Source organism: Pinus tabuliformis, chromosome 6, assembly GCF_031772625.1.
Source record: "Pinus tabuliformis cultivar Carrire ecotype Pingquan chromosome 6, CPIR1, whole genome shotgun sequence".
Classification (NCBI taxonomy): domain Eukaryota; kingdom Viridiplantae; phylum Streptophyta; class Pinopsida; order Pinales; family Pinaceae; genus Pinus; species Pinus tabuliformis.
Genome location: NC_142292.1, coordinates 1,978,054,298 through 1,978,061,229, shown reverse-complemented (window position 1 = coordinate 1,978,061,229; position 6,932 = coordinate 1,978,054,298).

Sequence of the window (6,932 nt, the reverse complement as noted above, 5' to 3'; positions counted from 1 at the left end):
TACTGGTAAAGGACTGCACCAGTACAAAACCATTGTAAAAGGAGTTTCTAATTTGAAAGAAGATAGAGACATATTGCAGCAGGTGGTTTTCACCCACATTGGGTTTCCACCTTACATCTTGTGTTCTTTGGTGTGACTATCTGTTTTCTTTGTTCATGCTCATTATTTTATGGTACTGACATGCAAAAATAATTCAAAGAACAAATAAAGAAGATTTATTAAAAGAATTAGATAATACTGATTCACCCCCCCTCTCAGTATTATTTCCAACAAATGCATCATTTTAGTGAATATTTTTTAAGGATGGCATTTTTGGACTATTGTCATACAATATTTAAAAATTGAAGGCCAAAAGTGCCCAAGAGACAAGATTTTGTAGGTAGTGGCAAACCTTGATAGACGACCGCCACATGCTCTAGCATGGAAACCATTCAAGATTGTTTAGCCTCCCCTTGAGTGAGACATTGACACAATATCAAATCAACTTTACAACAATAAAGAGTATCAACAATAATAAGGTAATTTCTAGTCTAATTGTGTATATACTAGCGTTCATCATGAGACAACTCAGATCGAAAATGTTGAGTTTAGAGATAGAATAAGACATCACCATACCATGAATCAAAGGATCTAATGAGAAATAAGGATTTTTCAGGTAACAAGTCCTCAACCACATGTTCTACATCAACTTAGGGTAAATCAAACATTAAAAAAACAAATTCCAATGATTTCTTAGACTTGGCAAGTGAAAAACTCCAAATTGAATCCTTGAATGATAAAAATCTACTTCGAGTATTTCCCCCCAATTCTTTATTGAATAATGATATGTTTCATGGGGTTGGATTCAATGATCACCATGGTCTTTCACAAGAGTATGTAATTTCATAACCATTGGACAATATAGACAACCTCCAAAGCCAATTTCTTAATGTGGGAATAGAAAATATTAGGACCAATAAGGCATTTTCTAGGATAATAGATGGCGTGTCCATTATGCATCTCATCTTCTTGGACAATGTTATAATCATGGTGCCTTAAAAATGATAAGAACTAAATAATTACAATCCACTTCGAGGGGAAAACCTGCTTTTACAATAAATACAATGAACAAAACAATTTTTGATGCTTCGAAGGCTAGGTATCCTTAGTATATATATGGGAGATAAAGGGTACAATTATAATAAAGTGGGACCATGAGGGGTTCTACCCAATATAATAATATAAAAACAAAAATTCTTCCACTCAATATCTATGGCTTAATAAGGGGTTTTTGGGTTAAAATGGGGCTTATATATGGCTTAAAATTTCCCTGCCCTTCAAAGAAGTGGTGTCCTCAACACTTGATTATTTGTGGGTGTTTTTACATGAACAACTCATCTTCCCACGTCTCTCTTCTGCCAATAGGATCTTCCAATTTGTAAGTCATACTTCTAATCCTCCGCAACACCTTATAGGGGCCATAATATATTAGAGCTAATTTGTTGTCCTTATTTTGTTGCTTGAGGGACATCTATTTATATGGTTGTAGTCTCACAAATACCCAATCCCCCACTTCAAATTCCCTTCCACTGTGATATTGATCTACTTGTTTCTTCATCCTATTTTGTGGCATCACGAAATTGTCCTTCAATAGTTTGAGAACATCTTTTTGGTTTTGTGTGTGGTCCTGCACTGCTTGAGCCTTTATAGTCCCTTTCAAGAGTGTTGTGATGGATGAAGGATGATATCGATAAAGTGCCATAAATGGTGAAACTTTTTATGAACTATGGAAGGATGTGTTGTACCACCATTCTGCCAAGGGTAACCATTTAACCTATTACGTCTACTATTAAATGCAAATCAACATGATGCAGTAACATCTAGGGGTATCTTCAAGAAAAAAAATTCAAAAGTCTTGCAGAAAAGTATCTAGAACTTATAAAACCTGGGAAAATATCTAGGATTTCTAAATTATGTAAAAGGTCTAGAAAAGTATTGTAATTGTGAACTTAGTAAGTAGTTGGGACAAGATCTGTTTTGAAGGGATAACGATTATCTCTTGGGATCTCTGTAGTTTCTATTCTCAAGAATAAATAGATATTTATGTGCATGTTTAGAGAAATAGAAGTAGAATAGGAAGTAGAGGTATATGGTGAGGATGGCCAAATGCATGTTGTAAATCAAGCCAAACATTTGTATATTTAAATGTTGGTTAATGAATAGCATTTATATATGCTTGTAATCCTCTATGTATATGGTTGAATTGGTAATGAATGCTTGTGCACGTGTGTGAATGGTAATTAGTTGAGTATGTGATTACCTCCTCTGGAAAGGATACATAATTCATGTACTGGAGTAGAGTTGAAAAGATGTTGAAGATGAGAATCAACAATAAAAAAATATGAGAATGCATTGAATATGGTGACCAGATGAAGGGATTGCATATATTAGTAAGAAATAGGAAAGAGGTAAGTATGAAAGTGAACAGGATTTCACTAAAAGGTGAATGAAAGTGCCTAGGGTAAAAGAGGATATTTATATGATTTCAATACCTCGTTTAAGATCATGATATACGAAGTGATTTCATAGAGCATAACTACATTTTGTGGATTAATATAAGTTCCAATGGTTCATTTTTCAGAGAAATGAGTTTTTTATATAGCATTGTATTTTATTAATCATTGAATTTATGGTCCCGATCGAAACCAATGAAAGACATAAGAAAAAGGACCCACAAGTGAAGGGATCATTGTAATAAATGAAAGTCAAGGTATTGGTATCGGACTTGTATGAGAAGCCATATTAGATCTTTTAATAACTTTGCTTAACCAATAGGATCATCATTCCAATGCTCCTAGATTATGTTAATTATTTCTATCCATTATGTGAATGGACGTTTAACATTGCATGATTTTGAGATCTACAGAGTATAAACCTAGGTGTTGCAAATTCATGTATGACATTGACACGATAATTATATAATGATCCGAACCTAAGCAAGAAGACAATAACTTACAGATATAATCATAAACACAGAGATGCAACAGAAAAACACTTCATTTCATTAATAGAAAAATATTGAACTATAGTTACAAACATAATGGAAATAAGATAGCTCGGGCGATGGTCACTTATCTTTGAGAAGAGATGTGGTGGCTACATGAATCTAAACTATGTTACAATGAGGCTCAAGGGCCTATTTATTATTGGAAAACATGAGAAAACCATAAAGAACGAAAACCCTAACCCCAGGAGATGTAACACCAAGAGTTTGTGGGCCCGTTGGGGTTAGTTGGGCATCCAATTTCCCAGGGTTGTAACTTGGTCATAATATCTCTATTTGGCGCGAACGATACCTTGTTGGAAAGGTCTCTCTTAGTAATATAGGTTTTAGGCCCATGCCTAGGGCAATGAGCTTACCACGGACCCCAAAAAAATGTCGTTTAGGGGGGTCAAAATTGCTTTGGAAGTTCAAGACTCGAAAAAATGCTAAAAATAGTAAATGATGAAATGAACAAGGAAACAGATGACACTGACTGGGGGTTCTAAGTGGAATAGGCAGGTGGCCACCAATATCCACCTGAATCATTCCTCCCCCCTTAGGAAGAAATGGTCCCCATTGCGTGCAGAGCCTCCATGAGGTGACAAAATTTCTGTTGAACCTGGTCCTTGGTGAACCACTTGCCCTGGTGAAGGAGTTGGCCTGCTTTGACAAATTGATATAGTTGTATCCTCTGTTGGCGAGTGTTCTCGATATGTGTGTCCATGATCTGATCAGTTGTGGCCTGCTCCATGCAGTATCACTTGAGCTCTGTTAGTGTGAGTTGTTATGCATTGTCAAATGTGTCCAACAATGGTGGAAAGTATGGTCGAAGGTAATCTACATTGAACACTAGGTGGAGATCAAGGAACAGTGGGATGCTGAACTTGAAGCCATTGTCGCCGATGGCCTTAGTGATGGTGTATGGCCCATATCAGAGCGAGCGAAGCTTGCTATGGGGTCCAGCAAGGCACTCCTTCTACAAATGTAGCCAAACTTTGTTGCCTGTATGGAACTTGTGCGACACTCAATGCTAATCATGGCACTACTTGTAGTTAGTATTGGCTCTGTCTAATATATCATGGATCTATTGACAGATGTATTGAATGCACTCAATTAAGTTGTTAGCCCTTTTAGCTAGGAACTGAACGTGAGCCAAATCTACTTGAGTGACTACAAATGGTATGGCCACACCAATGGGGCATAATGTTTGAAATCTTGACCCTACCTAAAAGGGGTTGTGGCCTGTTGAGATGTGGAGAGCTCCTTGTCGCTGTGTTGGACCTAGGGGATAATTTCATCCCATTTGCGTGGATGCTTCAAGTTGTACATGTGCATAATTTGTATGATCATCCTATTGACAACCTCTATTTGGCCATTAGTTTGGGGATGGAAAGTCATGGACTTAGTAAGTTTTGTATCCAACATTGACCAGAGACTTGACCAAAATGCGCTCAGGAATCTGCTATCTTGATTTTAGACAATGGACTGTGGGATCCAAAAGTGTACCCATACTCGCTCAAAGAAGAGCTTAGTAGTGGCCTCTGTTGTGATACTCTTCTTGCAGGCTGCCATGATGACCATCTTAGAGAATTTGTCTACAACCATGAAAATGAAATCGTTTCCATGCTTAGTATAAGGAAGGACCGACATGTAATCCATGGAGACAGATTCCCAAGGCCGGCTAGGAGTAGGTATAGGAGTATATAGGACTTGCCTCTTGATGGTTGGTTTGGCAATGGTGTAGGCGGTACGGGATCTAATGTACTTCCTAACATCCCGACGAATTTTTGGCCAATAAAAATACTTCTGCAATATCGCCACTGTTTTCTCTACTCTAAAATGTCCAGCGACCCAATTGTAGTGCACCTCCAAAATCATCTTGGCACACTCACTTGAAGGAATACAGATGTGTCCCATTTGGCATAACAATGCATCCTGAAGGTGAAAATTTGGAACTTTATTCCCTTCCAGGAGTGTCTGTTGTATGCTACCAAATGTTAGATAATCCAAAAATAAAATATTATCATAGGTTATAAAGTTGGAATAAAATAATTATTAATTTAAGATATTAAATTAATAATTATTATTCTAGAATATTTAATTATTTAATGGAGACATTTAGAATTAGTATATTGTTGTAACAAGATATGACTCTCCAAATGTGTCGTATCTTAGGCTCTATTTTAGGACATTTGTTAGCTAGTTGTTTTGAATAGCATTTATTATAAATGGACACTTGTTATTTAATAAGTGATCCATAATTAGAGGTAGCTAGTACATTGAGCTTATAAATAGCTCATTGCAAGAGTGTTTGGTTGTTCAGGTGTAAACTCTTGAAAAATCAAATATGTAATTGTTTTTTCTCTAATTAATAAAATTACGTGTCTGAGGACACTTCTACCATTATTGTGGTATCGGAGCTCCAGTAATGCTGCAGTGGGTGTGAGCAGTAGATTCCAGCTCTACAAGTTTTTGGAAAACTCCATTGAATTGTTCAGTGAATGATTGGTATGAAAATTGTCCAGTTTTATGTTCAAAAGAAAAGAAATTTTATTATTTTAGTGATTTTAGAATTTTTTTTCAAATCTGAAAATCAATTGTAAGAATTACTGCTGCCACCGTTTACTGTCAAATTCAATGCCTGACCCATTATTGGGGAAGATTTTGGAGAACAACAAGACACTTGCAGAGTCTAGAGTTCCTATCGGTGAGCTTCCTGGTGGGGTTAGTACAATGCATGTTGTTGTGTACCCTCCTTCATCAGACAAAAATGGTGAGAAACAACTGGTGAATGCTCCAAAGAATAGATGTAGATGCATGATTATGTAAAGCAATACAAAGATGAAGAGTATTAAGGTCCTTTCAGTATGGAATTTGTATGTTCTTGAGCACATGTATTGTTACTTAGCAAGATCCAGTGGACTTGGACCGGGGACTACAGTTTATGTGGGACCAGTTTATATTAAAAAAAAAATTCAGCTTCAGCTTTATTCCTAGGATTTGGTGTTTAATTTCTTGGTGAAAGAATGACCTAAAAATGTTATATGACCCATTTAAAGATCACATTTCGGACCAGTTCCTTCGATTCCTAGTTAGAGCGTGGAGAGCTCGATCACCGCTTCAAGGCTGCGGAAATAGACGTTGCACTTGTTGAGGCGTAACTTAGAGGGATGTTGTCATGCGGTGCTCTTAAGAGCTGATCAGTTTTGTTCACTTAAGGCCTTATCAAGTAGGTTTATATAAACCATTTTCAGTCATAGTTTGGCTGCAACTTTTGCATGATTGGAACTTGTTTAATTTAGGGCACTCATGAAGTTTTACTTCCGATTTTACAAGGACAATATCTGTGCTTTCGTATATGTTAGGATGGATGCAAAACATGGCAGTGTAATATTCAAACGGTATTATTAAGAAAGGCTTTAGGTCGGCTAGTTTAGTGGATTATGTGGTGGATCATAAAGTTTTTTTTATTTTGTAATTTGTAATTTGGAGAGATAAGGAATTTTCTCTTATTTGTAAAATAATATTTTTGGAGAAATAAGGTGTGAAGGGTTATTTGTAAATGTTTCGGGCAGTAAATTTTTTGGAGTAATAAGGAGATTTTATTTGTAATTTGTTTTTGGAGAGATAAGTGTGGCATTGTAACTCAAAGTAATTTTACTTTGGGGGGGGGGGGGGGGGGGGGGGGGTAACAATTTTTTTACCAAGTTTTGCAAGAGCATCGTTGTAAAAGTCAAATTTTGAAAGTTACCTTGTAATTTTTGAGAAATTGACTAGAGCCAAGTGCAAAGCTCAATCATTTTTCTCCTGCTTCAAAGTCTATACGAGGGCCAAGGACAAGCCCCGATAGATTGTGTTTTTTGCATGGTGTGTTTCCCATCTTGACATTTTTATTCTGATTCTTGGTGCG